Source organism: Aegilops tauschii, chromosome 5 (genome assembly GCF_002575655.3).
Source record: "Aegilops tauschii subsp. strangulata cultivar AL8/78 chromosome 5, Aet v6.0, whole genome shotgun sequence".
Lineage (NCBI taxonomy): Eukaryota > Viridiplantae > Streptophyta > Magnoliopsida > Poales > Poaceae > Aegilops > Aegilops tauschii.
The window spans coordinates 226062692-226077345 of NC_053039.3; positions in this window are offsets into that span (position 1 = coordinate 226062692).

Sequence of the window (14654 nt, forward strand, 5' to 3'; positions counted from 1 at the left end):
GCTGACGAGGAGGCCAACAGAACCCGAATCCATAAATAGGCGGGGCTTCAGAAGAAAATTGGGCGTAGCTTGCAAGAATGGACTTCGGAGAAGCTGAGCACCGGACGACTAATGGTGGATGGAATTGAAAATGTCATTTGTTCCATCGGGATGTATGTTGCTGCGATGGCTACAAGAACACCACGATGCAACTGATGTGTGTTCAAGTTTTCTTTTTCTTTTTTGATTTTTTTTGGTGTGGCTCAACTGCCGGCACGGCCACAAGACAAATCTTATATCTCATTTGGTTCATATGGTAAGAAAATCATAGGAATATAAAAATCATAGGAAATGAGATGATATGCATCTCAAATCCAGAAGTGATCCAGGTCTCGCGAACCGGTACGTACTCGAGCTCTCGCGAAACATGAGGCGATCTAGGTCTCGCGAGCGGTCGTCTCCGGCGGCCACTTCGGGGTAAGTGGTCCTAACCCTACCCCGCTCCTGTGCGGTGCCGCCGCGCCGCACCGGAGCGCCCCTGCCTACCGCCTCCCGTTTCACTCCAGCGCATCTCCTCCTCCCGCCGCTGCCACCGAGGTCGTCGCAGGCAAAGCCTGTGCGCCGCAGCGGCGGCGGCGGCGTTTCTCCTCGGCCAACGGTCGGTCAGGACGGCGGCGACCCACGATGGTCGGATCTACGGCAGTTGGTGCGGGGCGGCGGTGGCCAGGCAGGTGGCGGCGGACGACGACAGGTGCAGCGGCGGCGGCTTGGGCACCCGATCTGGGCCTAGATGGGCTTCCGCGGGCCGCACTTGCTGATCTCGTCTACCATCCCATTAATGGCTTGCTGCCTCTGTGATAGACCCGCAACTCGAGGACGTCGCGGGCTCCGGCCCTAGGCGTGGCGGTGGTGGCCACCTCCTTCGCCGGAGATGGTCGGCCTGAGGCTAGGTGGTCGGAGTTTCAGATCCGTCATATAGTCCCGGCTGCGAGTTGGGGAGACTGATACGACTCCGTCGTATCTATAATTTTTGATTGTTTTATGCCAATGTTATACAACTTTTACATATTTTTGGCAACTTTTTATATGATTTATTGGACTAACCTATTGATCCACTACCCAGTGCCAGTTCCTGTTTTTTGCATGTTTTTTGTATCGCAGAAAATCCATATCAAACGAAGTCCAAATGCAATAAAACTTTACGGAGAATTATTTTGGAATATATGTGATTTTTGGGAGTTGGAATCACCGCAAATAGAGGCCCACACACCCCACAAGACACCAGGGCGCGACCCCGGAGCCGGGCGCGTGGTGGTGGGTTGTGCTCATCTCGTACGTTGGTTGGGGCTCTACTTCGGGCGCAAGGAATCTTATATCCGGAAAAAAATCGTGTTAAAATCTCAGCGCAATCGGAGTTACGGGTCTCCGGGAATATAAGAAACGGTTTTCGGCCAGATCTGGGGAGCGCAAAATAGAAGAGAACAGAGAGGGAGATCCAATCTCGGAGGGGCTCCCGCCCCTCCACCGCCATGGAGGCCATGGACCAGAGGGGGGACTCTCCTCCCATCTAGAGGGAGAGGCCAAGGAAGAAGAAGGAGGAGGGGGCTCTCTCCCCCTCTCTCCCGGTGGCGCCGGAGTGCCGCCGGGGCAAGCATCGGGACGACGATCTACATCAACAATCTTGCTACCGTCAACACCAACTCTCTCTCCCTCTATGCAGCGGTGTAACACCTCTTCTCCCCGCTGTAATCTCTACTCAAACATGGTGCTCAACTCCATATATTATTTCTCAATGATATTTGGCTATCCTATGATGTTTGAGTAGATCCATTTTGTCCTATGGGTTAATCGTGATCTTGGTTGGTATGATTGTATATTTTATTTATGGTGCTGTCCTACGGTGCCCTCCGGCTCGCGCAAACGTGAGGGCCCCCCGCTGTAGGGTGTTGCAATACGTTCATGATTCGCTTATGGTGGGTTGCGAGAGTGATAGAAGTTTAAACCCGAGTAGGTGGGTTGTTGCGTATGGGAGTAAAGAGGACTTGATACTTAATGCTATGGTTGAGTTTCACGACCTTAATGATCTTTAGTAGTTGCGGATGCTTGCTAGAGTTCCAATCATAAGTGCATACCATACAAGTAGAGAAAGTATGTTAGCTCATGCCTCTCCCTCATATAAAATTGCAAGAATGATTACCGATACTTGTTATCAATTGCCTAGGGACAAATGACTTTCTTATTGACAAAAGCTATCCACTTTTATTACCTTGCAATTTATTTGTAGTTTTATTCTCGCAAAGTACTCATAGTTTTATTCTTGCAAAATAGTTTCATACTTGTTTTTGGTAAAGCAAACGTCAGGTGTGCATAGAGTTGTATCGGTGGTCGATAGAATATGAGGGAATATTTGTTCTACCTTTAGATCCTCGTTGTGTTCGACACTCTTATTTATCGAAGAAGGCTACAAACGATCCCCTATACTTGTGGGTTATCAGAGACAGAGTTGCTGGTGAAAACCGAGCCGATGGCGGGCGATGACGGCGTTTTGCGTCGTTACCTTGATGAAGGCATTGTCGTGTAACTTCTGTCGACCCACTCGTGCTGCTTCGGGGGAAACTCTAGGATCTGGTCTTCTAGATCGGACGATGGCGGTACTACGGTGTCGTTTATCTCTTGGGAGCATCGTCTATGGAGCAGCGCTGGAAGACAGATGCAGGAGGTGGAGCGGCTTCGTCTTGCACGAAGCTTCGGTGGAGTTGTCAAGTCATGCCTAGCCGACAGCTGCTACGCTGAGTCATGCCTGATTGGCAGGTGCTACGCATGACAGATCTTCCTGATTCTTCGCGTCTGGGTGGACGAGCGTAGGGCCGTGGCGCCGTTGAGCGCCGTGGTGGCGTCGATGGATGTCTGGCCTCGCATGGATGATGCAGATCTCTCTCCTGAAGATGGGTCAGTGGTCCGATGATGATGGCGGCTTCTAAACGTGTGCATGTGGTGCGCGCTTTAGGTAGGCTGCACAGGCTATTGGTCCCGATACGTTATGTGGATGGATCGGTGACGACACCGGTTTTAGATATGGGGAATGAGAGCACTCCATATTATCGAGTTTGTAGGTGTTAGTGGTGGCTTTGGGTGGATTAATGTATGTTCTTGTCAGACCTTTGTGAAATAATTAATAAAGATGGCTGCATGCATCGATTCATGCAGAGGCCGGGGGTTTAACCTCCTTTTCCAAAAAAATGCATCTCAAATCCTAAGAGTAGGAATAAGAAAGGAGATGTCCTTTGATTCACATCATAGGATTTTTTCCATTGAGTCAAGCCTAATGTTTATTTTCCTATGAAATGTGAAGGATAGGAAGAATTCCTTCATAGGAATATGATTCTACTCCTACAAACCAAAGGGCTCTACAGGAAATTTTCCTATAGAAATCCTATCCTATGAAATTCCTATAAAATTCCTCCAAACCAAAGGAGGCCTTAAAAGGAAAATGATTCCTGACGGCCGACCCGCCCAAACTTCCGGCGGTCTTGTGCACGTCGTCAGATGCGATCAGATTGTGCGCTCTCGGTTTTCTCACATCCGTGCTCGCTGCCTCTGGTATTACTTTTACTAAATGACCCTGAGCGACCTTATTTCGCCCACTGACCCCCCCTCCCGCCCCAAAAAACTTATTTCATCGCCTGACCCCATTCGCACCGGGCCGTAAGGCGCTACATTTGCACGTCACGGCGCCGTCCGCCAAGTTGCGTTTAACCGGTCCTGATCCACGGTCGTCGGTCACGCCACCAGCGCGGTGCCGGCCTGATGCGCCACACGCTAGATGATACGTCTCCATTGTATCTACTTTTCCAAACTCTTTTGCCCTTATTTTGGACTCTAATTTGCATGATTTGAATGGAACTAACCTGGACTGGTGCTGTTTTCAGCAGAATTGCCATGGTGTTATTTTTGTGCAGAAATAAAAGTTCTCAGAATGACATGAAACTTCATGGAGATTATTTTTGGAATAAATAAAAATATTGGCGAAAGAATCAACCAGAGGGGACCCACCACCTGTCCACAAGGGTGGGTGTTGTCTACTACGCAACTTTATTCTTGTAGACACGTGTTGGGCCTCCAAGCGCAGAGTTTTGTAGAACATTAGCAATTTTCCTCAAGCGGATGACCTAAGGTTTATTAATCCGTGGGAGACGTAGGATGAAGATGGTCTCTCTCAAACAACCCTGCAACCAAATAATAAAAAGTCTCTTATGTCCCCAACACACCAAGTACAATGGTAATTTGTATAGGTGCACTAGTTTGGCGAAGAGATGGTGATACAAGTGTAATATGAATAGTAGATATTGATTTTTGTAATAAGAACAATAAAAAAACTAGCAAGATAGCAATTGATAAAACAGAGCACAAACGGTATTGCAATGCTAGAAAATGAGGCCTAGGGTCCGTACTTTCGCTAGTGCAATGTAACATCCCTAACCTTGCTATGCACTTGGACTAGCTTAGTTGTTGCATCATGTCTAAATTTATTTGAAATTTGAAATGGGGATGATCAAACCATAGCATTTTGAAATCCAAATAGGTCCAGTTTAAAAAAATGCATTCAATGAACCCAAAATGCTTTCATCAATGTTTGGTAATTTTGGCAAGGCTTCGGGTCCAAACCAAAAATAGTGAACATTTTTGTGGAATATTTTGGGCATTGAATTTAAATCATTATTGTATTTGCATTTGGAATTATATTCATAATGTAGAATATATTTCAAAATACCCTGAAATAATTTATGTGCATTTGGATGGGTCCATTTTGGCAACATAAATATTTCAGTGAAGTTTGGCACTGGTTTTGAATCTTGCTTAGATTTAAAAGAATGGCAAAGTAATAAACAAAACAGAACAAAAATAGGAAACAGAGAGAGTGAGAGAGAGGGACCTTACCTGGCGCTTACCTGGCCTGGCCCAGCACGGCCCTGCCCAGCTGGCCGACGCCAGTCGTCGTCTCCACCGCGCCAGAAGGACGCCGAGCGCGTGCTCGCCGTGCACACACACGCGCCCGTGCCACCTCCTGCATGCTAGCTTGCGTGGCCCCGCGGACAGACCCGCGAGAGCCGTCTGGATCGCTCTGACCGCCCCGCCACTCTCCCCCTCGCCTCCCTCTCGTCCTCTCCACCATGGCCGAGACGCCCGCGAGCTCGCTGCCACCATAGCCGCGACCACCGTGCTCCCCTCGCCTCACCGACGCGCCCAGAAGCTCCGCCACTTCGTCCTCGACCCCCTCGCTGTGCTACACAACGCCGGACGCCTCGAAGCGCCGCCCCGACGCCTTCTTCTTCCTTGGGTCGCCGAGATCGCATCCGCCGCCCCGCTTGCTTCGGACCTCCTCCAAGCTCGCCGTAGCCTGTGCTGCAACCGCTGTGAGCTCACGGACCGAACCCCTCCCTCCCCGCGCTCTTTTGCTCTCTCTAGACTGTGCTACCACCGGAGTCGAGCGCTCCACGCCGCCGTCCATGTCGCCACCGTGGCCACGGCCGTGCAAGCTTGCACCCGAGCTCACCACTGCACTCAGTACATCCCCACAAGTCGAACACGACCACCCGCTGCTCCTGGCGGCCGCAAAAGAGCACGCCGTCGTCGACTCCGGCCACCCCAGGCCCGGCTACTGCCACCAGCCGACGCGCTGCAACGCCAGCTACCCGTAGAGACCAACAGCGGTTCAAACCGCGGCCTGTGCGCGAAACCCGAGCAACTCCGGCGAGTTGCCGCCACGGTTTTGGTCGCCGCCGGCTGAACTCCGGTGACGCCGACGTGGCGCACTTACTTAGCCACTAATGACCCTGCTAATTACCCCCTGACCCACTTACATATGGGCCCCACGCCCTTAATTAACCATAGTTTATTTCCTGGTTAGTTTAAGTTAATCACAGTGGCCCCACGCGTCGGTGTTGACCTCGCTGACGTGGCCGTTGACCGGACCCACCTGTCTGTGGCACTAACTGACGCTGGGTCACTGACCAATGGGTCCCACTGGTCAGTTTGACCTGGGCTGCCCCATTGACTCGCTTACATCATGTTGACATAGTGCTAACGCAGTAATGCATTTTCTGGAATTAGTTTATTTCTAAATAATTAGAAAATCCAAAAAATTGCCTAAACCTCTAAAAATCATAGTAATTCAACCGTAGCTCCAAATCAAATAATTTATATATGAAAAATGATCAGAAAAATCCAATCTATCCATCGGTACTGGTTTCATGCATGACAAAGCAACTTAACCGTGCTGTTCATATCAAAACATGATAATGCACTTTATAAATTCATAGTTTGACTTTGAATTTGAATCTTTGGTTCAAATAAGCTCAAACCCTTCTGTTCTTAGCTGCATTAGCTCAAATCACAACATATCGCCATGTCATGATCATGCATCATATTGTGCATTGCATTGATCGTGTTTCTTCTTTGTTTGCCGGTGTTGTTCCCCCTCGGTAGACGTTGTTCCGAGTTGTGATCGTTGACACTGATGAACACTCAATGCTATCTTCAAAAGTGCCAGGCAAGTAAAACCCCCTTGTTCATTCCGATACAATCCCACTCTCTCGCTCCTGCTCTCTTTTACTGCATTAGGACAACAACGATTCAACTGTTACATGTTGCGGTAGTTGAACCCCTTTCCTATGCATGACCTGTCATTGCCACAGTAAATAGATGAAACGCACTAGCATGAGTAGGAGTTGTTTGAGACCTGATGTCCCTACTCATTCATGCTTGTTTGTCATGCCTGCTACTGCTTAAAGTTGAGTCAGGTCCGATTCATCGGGGATGAATTGGAATGTGGTGAACATGTCCTACTATTGAGAGCTAAGTGTGTGAACACGATCTGGTAAAGGTAGCGGTGAGAGGCCATGTAGGAGTACATGGTGGGTTGTCTCATTGAAACCGTCCTCAGGAACTGAGTTCTGTGTTTGTGGTCCATGAACAGCTACTACCACACATTGGGATCCTTAATTGACTCTCTCGGCTTCTTAACCACCGTTGTCCTCTGTCCAGGAGTTGCAAGTAGTTTCTGGTGTTTGTAGTATGCTGGCGGCCATGCGTAGCGCTGACCCGCGGGGTGGGCTGTGATGCGGTAGGCACGTGACACGGTGTACCGGGCGCCCGTTTGGTGTCTCAGGAACCCTGCTCACATCGTTCGGGGCCGTATGTGGAATCTTCGGCCGGACTCCCTGCGGATGGAACCTGAATAGGCGATAAACCTGGACTAGAGACTTGAGTGTTTAGGTAGGCCGTGGCCGACACCCTCGCCATGCTTCCGCTTGAAGGTTGCTGAGATACATGACGTGTACATGGCGGTAAGTGGCGAGAGCGTGTGTGAAGAAGTACACCCCTGCAGGGTTAACATCATCTATTCGAATAGCTGTGTCTGCGGTAAAGGACTTCTGGGTTGCCTGTACAGTTCATAGACAAGTGAAAGTGGATACTCTAGAACTCGCAAGATAAGCGTGAGTGCTATGGATGGCCTTCTCGTAGGGAGACGGGAGCGGATCCATAGTGGTGTATTGATATGGTGAATATGTGGACTTGTGTGCGCCACCTCAAAAGAGTTACTTGCAGTCATAGTTTAGGATAGTCACTGAGTCAAAGCTGGCTTGCTGCAGTCAAACTCCACCACCCCCTTTGTTGATACTGATGCACATGTAGCTAGTTCTGATGTAAGTCTTGCTGGGTACATTTGTACTCACGTTTGCCTATTTTATGTTTTGCAGAGAGACGTCAGTCTCGCTAGTAGTTCCGTGTGGACTTCGACGTTTAGCTTGATACCTCAGCTACGATCTTGTGCCCTCGGCAGGATCTGGTAGATAGTCAGGCTTCTCAGCCTTTTTCATTTGTAGATGTCTGTACTCAGACATGTTAAACTTCCGCATGTGCTTTGACTTGTATGCTCTGAATGTTGGGTCATGAGACCCATGTTTGTAATATCTTGCTCCTCGGAGCCTAATGAATAAATACTTTGAGTCGTAGAGTTTTGTTGTGATGCCATGTTGTATTTACACATATCGAGCATATTGTGTGTATGATTGAAATGCTTGGTATGTGTGGGATCCGACAACCTAGTTGTTTATCCTTGGTAGCCTCTCTTATGGGGAAATGTAGTCTTGTGCTTCCATGAGCCATAGTAGTCCGCTACAGCCCGGTTCACCGGAGTCCCGCTAGCCCAGCACTACTGCTCCGGAACACTTGACTGGCCGGCATGTGATTCACTTCGTTCCTGTGTCTGTCCCTTCGGGGAAATGTCACGCGGTGACATCCGGAGTCCTGTCTAGCTTGCTACAGCCCGGTTCACCGGAGTCCTGTTAGCCCAGTGTTACAGCCCGGATTCGCACGCTGCTGACCGACATGCTCGATGTTGATTCATGTATGCCTGTCCCCGTAAGTTAGTGCCACTTTGGGTTCACGACTAGTCATGTCGTCCCGGGTTCTCTGTCATATGGATGCTAGCGACACTATCATATACGTGAGCCAAAAGGCGCAAACGGTCCCGGGCCATGGTAAGGCCACACCCATGGGAATACCGTGCGTGAGGCCGCAAAGTGATATGAGGTGTTACCGGCTAGATCGAGTGACTTGGAATCAGGGTCCTGACATGCAATCTCTCAACAATACTGATATAATTGGATCATATAACCATCCCTCGAAGTGCGATGAAGAATCACTCCAAAGTTCCTATCTAGCGGAGAACATAAGAAGAAATTGTTTGTAGGGTACGAAACCACCTCGAAGCTATTCTTTCCGATCAATCTATCCAAGATTTCGTACTAAAATAACACCAAATAATTTTAGATTCATACACTACAAAAAAATACACTTCCGTGATGATACGTGTTTCTCACAGTAGGTCACGTTTTCTGTCATGCATGTACATCCATGACAAATTTATGACAGAATTAAGATAGTCATACCTATGCTGTCGTAGAAGTGTTCCATGACATTACCAAAATTATCATCACGGAAATGTCCACTTCCATGACGTTAAATCGCGCGTCACAGAAGTGCTTTCGTCAAGGGTGACCGACATGTGGCATCCACCGTAATGGAACGCCGTTAAGCTATCGGGTCCGGTTTTGGATTCGATAACCCGTTAACAGCCCCGACCAATGGGGATTTCCCCTGTGTAAAATCATCATTGGCTGGAGGAAACACGTGTTGGCTCACCGTTGGGACAGATGTCATCCACTCATTGGACCCAAAGCGCCTATGATACGTCGACATGTGGCACGGCCCAACAGAGGCCCATTCCTGTGAAAAGGCCAGCCCGTCTGACTTGGTCAAAAGGTGGCGGGCCGGCCCACGGCAAGCCTGTTAACGGCCTGTTCGCATATAGCCCATTTACAGCGCTAACCCAGGGCCTGTTTACGGCCTATCCGAATTAGGCCCAGTAGCGTCATCTGGGCCGTCCAATATAATTCCAGCCCGTTTTAACTTCCGGCCCATGTATGGCCCATGACATATTTCGGCCCATATGAGTCCCTTTGTAACTCTTGGCCCATTAATGGCCCGTGGTGAAATTGGCCCGTAATGAACAGTGTATCGCTTTATACCCATTAGCGGCCCATTATTCCATTGGGTCGTTTCCAGCCCGTGTTACCTTTCGGCCTTCTGAGGGCCCATTTATTCTTGGGCTCATTTCCAGCATTCGGTTACTTACGGCCCGTTACTGGCCTTTTCTGCTTGTGGGCCAAATTCAGCCCGTGGATACAGTCGGCCCGTTTGTGGCCCGTTAATCTGTTGGGCCATTTTCATAGCATCATCAAATACGGCCTATTAACGGCCCGTTATGGTCAGCCCATAAAACGTACGATTTCCACTCTAGCCCGTTTACGACCCCTTATATGGCCCGTACAAGGCCCATAGATGAGACGGCCCGTAGAAGGCCCATGGATCCTACGGGACATAGAAGGCCCATTGACCCGACGGCCCATAGAAGGCCTATTGAACCGACGGCCTATAGAAGGCCCATGGATCCGCTGGCCCATAGAAGGCCCATGGATCCGACAGCCGATAGAAGGCCCATGGATCCGACAGCCCATAGAAGGCCCACGAATCCGACGGCCATAGAAGGCCATGGATCGTCCGTCCCGTAGATGGCCCATGGATCATACGGCCTGTGGAGGGCCATGGTCACTACAACGTTTGGGCGAGTTGGCCCCCGTTTGAACGATATAGCATATTCAAAGAATTATCCTACTCTATACTATCACCTCTAAAAAACATAAACTATACAATAAAGAGATTAAGGCATAGAAACGTAGAATAATCCTACACTATACAATAAAGAAATTACAGCCGATTATACCCACTCGACATTATGGTTCGGCACCAGCGATAATAAAGCATACACAAACAGCAAATTACATACACTAGGCAAATACACCTCATACATCATGGACGCGCATCAACATAACTTACCATTTGAACTATAATCTCTTCAGAAAATAGGATTGGCCGGATTTAGATAGCACAAATTTCAGTCTGCAAAATCTCCAATTCCTTCGTTGTTACCTCAGTGTCTTGTTTCTTTTTTTTTTACTCCTGCATCTAATACCTGCATGTCCAGTCTCAACTTGTTGATTGTACGTTCAGAATCATGTACATGTTGTGTTGCCACCTCTAGTTGATGCTCGAGAACATTAGCACATTCCAATTCCAATCCATAATCATTCGGTAACGGCCATGCCGCACTGCTCGCAGATCTTTGTGTTGATGTCACTTCATCCGGAAATGTTTCTGTAAGTACACATGATTAGGGCAAAAATAGAGTTACAACAGTGAAGCGAGCAAGACAGACTATTTTCTACATGGCAAAATAGGACTAACAATAATGTTACACGTCATGAAGCATAAGCAGGTGATATTTTAAAAATTATAAAAAGGTAGTCTGTGCAGCCTGCATACAGAAATCTCTCTTAGCTCACCAGAGGAGCATGATGTTGGGGCCCAATCCAAAACACAGACAAGTTACAAATTTAGACAGCACGTTGCGTAGAAGTAAGCAAGCAGTTGGCCATTCTATAGCTCAATTAAAGTCTTAGGGAGCATAATGAACAGCAGAGTATTTCATACAAACATACTACAGCAAGCAAAACTATGCAATCATTAGCCTAGTATAAACTAGATTGTGAGCCTCATTCAATAATAGTTGGTTAATAGACTTCAAAGCTTCAGGCACACTTCGGCAGAGTAATTAAATGGTAAGGCCTTTAATTATGTCAACTAATAGTTATACAGGTACCCAACATCAGGCATCATTCTTTGGGCATCTCATTAACTGAGGACAAATAAAGCAATTGAAAAGAGCAAATTAACTATGCCTGAAACAAACAAGGAATTGAACTGTTGAGTTGGATATAGTGACTTACCTTAACAGGTTGAAGAGGCTCAGCGCAGCTCCTACTTCTCTTGCAAGGCTCCTTCCTAACATCTTGTACATGGAAATCCTCAATCTTATCTTCATTGCACCCCCTCTGCAAGGTGACACAAACTAGTTACTCGTCTCCTTGGAAGATAAATATGCATAGTTTCCAGTCTGTGAACACAAAAGGATGAGAATATAACAAAACAACACCACATAATGAAACATGCCGCATCTCTTGGACTTGCACGCAATGAAATGAGCATTTACTATGTCTGCACTATGTAAAAACTAGGGATACCTTCGAACTGGATCTCCAGGTACTCTTGGAGAGCCTACTTTAGTGTACAGCCAAACCTTTATGTCACCTATGAGTTAGAAAAGGCCCCACTACAGCAGCCCTTAGTGTTTAAATTGTTGACAAGCTCTGTTAGAGTGTTAGGTCAAGAACAACAAGTAATCAAAGCAAACAGTCATAGTATGGTTGGCTGATGCAAACAAGCAATTGAACAGATGTGTGAGCAAATCTTACATATCAAGAAAAGAAGCAAAGAAGGAGGCTTAAAGACCATCACTTGACTGACCAGATTTAAGGGGCATTTAAACATCATGTGCAACGTATGAACTAACATAAACATTGCATATTCCAGATTCTACAATGGAATGCACATGTATTAGGTTATGCCATGTATGATGATGCCTAAATGTACACTATAGCAGGCAGGAGTGATTCATCATTGCACGCACAATTGAATTGCAGGTTAAGGGCCAGTTCTATTCCGCCTTTTCAGGGCTTATTGTCAAAATAAGCCATAAAAGATGTAAAGAAGTCATTTTTGAGTTATGGGCTTGGGCTTAACTAATTTCGCTTTGGAGGGGGGGGTGTTTCGGGTAGAACCTCACTAAAAATTGAAGGGAAGGGGAATAGTGAAATGACTCTGTTGTCTGCCTATATTACACTCAAAATGCAACTGGTGACGCCCGCGTCACACCTCACCCTCAAGTAAAAACAAACACGCAAGGGTTCATTGCCCTACCCGCTTGCACCTCCTCTCCCCTTTCCCTCTACCTCGATCCCCTGCCTGCAGCACTAGGGTTCCTCCAGCAAGCCGTCGCCACTGGTCCCATCTGGCCTGGTCCTCAACGATGCTCTGTCCAGCTAGGCTACATGGCCGGCGGGCAGGGGCAAATCTCCCCCTCATTCTCATGGTCTCCAGCAGCTGCTCCACTGTGGTTCGTCCAACACACTACTAAGGCAGGCGCTGCACAACTACGGCTGATGCCACACTGCGGCAGAAGGCACCTTATTCCCCCTCCCCACCTCCCAGGCCGCGGCCTTGAGGTGCTGTTGAAGGATGAGCTCATCCAACAAGGTGAGGATATCCTCTGATTTTTTGCCAAATTTTCATTCTGATCCACTATACGATGAATTGCTATGAGCTGCTTCTGCTGTTACTATATGATGCATTGCTATGAGCTGCTCCTGCTGCTGCTATATGATGAATTGCTATGAGCTGCTGCTGCTATATGATGAATTGCTATGAGCTGTTGCTGCTGCTATATGATGAATTGCTATGAGTTGTTGCTGCTGCTATATGATGAGTTGCTATAAGCTGCTCCTGCTGCTGCTGTATGATGAATTGCTATGAGCTGCTCCTGCTATATGATGAATTGCTATGATCTGCTCCTGCTGCTGCTATATGATGAATTGCTATGAGCTGCTCCTGCTGCTGCTATATGATGAATTGCTATGAGCTGCTGCTGGTATATGATGAATTGCACACTGTTGCTGCTGCTGCTATATGATGAGTTGCTATGAGCTGCTGCTGCTATATGATGCTTTCAGGGGGTGCTGCTATATGATAATAACCAGCCACTTGGACCATCGAATTTCAATAAATAATTGTTCGTCATTTAAATGTGGGTCATGCGTTTTTCGTTTAAATTAGGCAATGGGATCTCTATGGAAAACATTGACCAAAGTAGATTGTCCCAAGTAGATGGTATCTTTGTATTTGCATTTTGAGCAAATAGTGATGGTCTGTTTTCCTATCATATTAATTACTGCACTGGGTTCAATTTGCGATGTTTGCAAGTCAAATTAATTTTCATATGGGCAGCAAAATGAAAAATATAATGCAATCTAGACTTTTCACTGATCATACCAAAGATAAGCTGAAAACGCAATGAAAAGAACTGGTTGGCTTATTACATGGAGCTTATATTCACAGGTGCTTATTTTCTTAGGATAACTCGTAACAACTGTCCCTAGGAAACTTGGCCAATAGAACTGACATACAAATAACATGTCACGATGATTGCAATGGAGAAGTGACGTACCATAGCACACTGTATAGGCTCACCGCTGGCTCTCCTTTTTTTGCGATGTTCTATGAAATTGCCACATACATCTTGTACTTTTTCATCCCTATCTGCAAGTTGACATGGCTAATTTCAGACATCTCTACATGATAATACATTGCATATCCCTTGCGCATATTTAAACCACCAATTAATGATTGTGTGTGTAGCAGAAACTAGCCATGATTCTGTGTGCTGGACTAGCAGGCACTCTAAGGGAGCCTAATGTAGTGTACTGGAATTCCTACATGCCACCTACGATTTTGTGTAATGTACTGCCTCTGTTCCTAAATATATGTCTATGTAGAGATTCCAGTATGGACCACATACAGATGTATATAGATGCATTTTCGAGTGTAGATTCACTCATTTTGCTCCGTATGTAGCCTATAGTGGAATCTCTAGAAAGACTTATATTTAGGAACGGAGGTATGAGGTAGTATCATGTATGACATCTACATATCTAATTTAGCAGCCAGTAGTAGAAATCATTGTCTGCACAAAGGGATTACTGGTCGAAAATCCTAGCAAAGCACACTGGCAGGCACAAAACAATACAAGACAGAGAGACATGCTTACAAGATCATAGCAATGCCCCGGTCCAGAATCTTGGTTGGCCAAGCTGTTAGATCCAGAAGAAACATCATCCTTGTAGTTTTTGCCAGCTGCATAACAGGTGACAGCGACCTGTTAGTATATTTGAAGTACATCGGGCAGGTGATGCTGGACGGGTTTAAAGGTGACAAGTACCTAGGTCGTGGCGGGTGCTTGGCATCTTGCCAGACGGTGGGAATCAGGTTAGAAATGTCAAGGGTGATGATGCTACACTGGCTGTCGGGGTCCGGTAAGGAGATCTAGAACCGTCGAGTAGGGTGTTTGTGGAGCGGCTCCGGTAGGGTGGACTACGGTG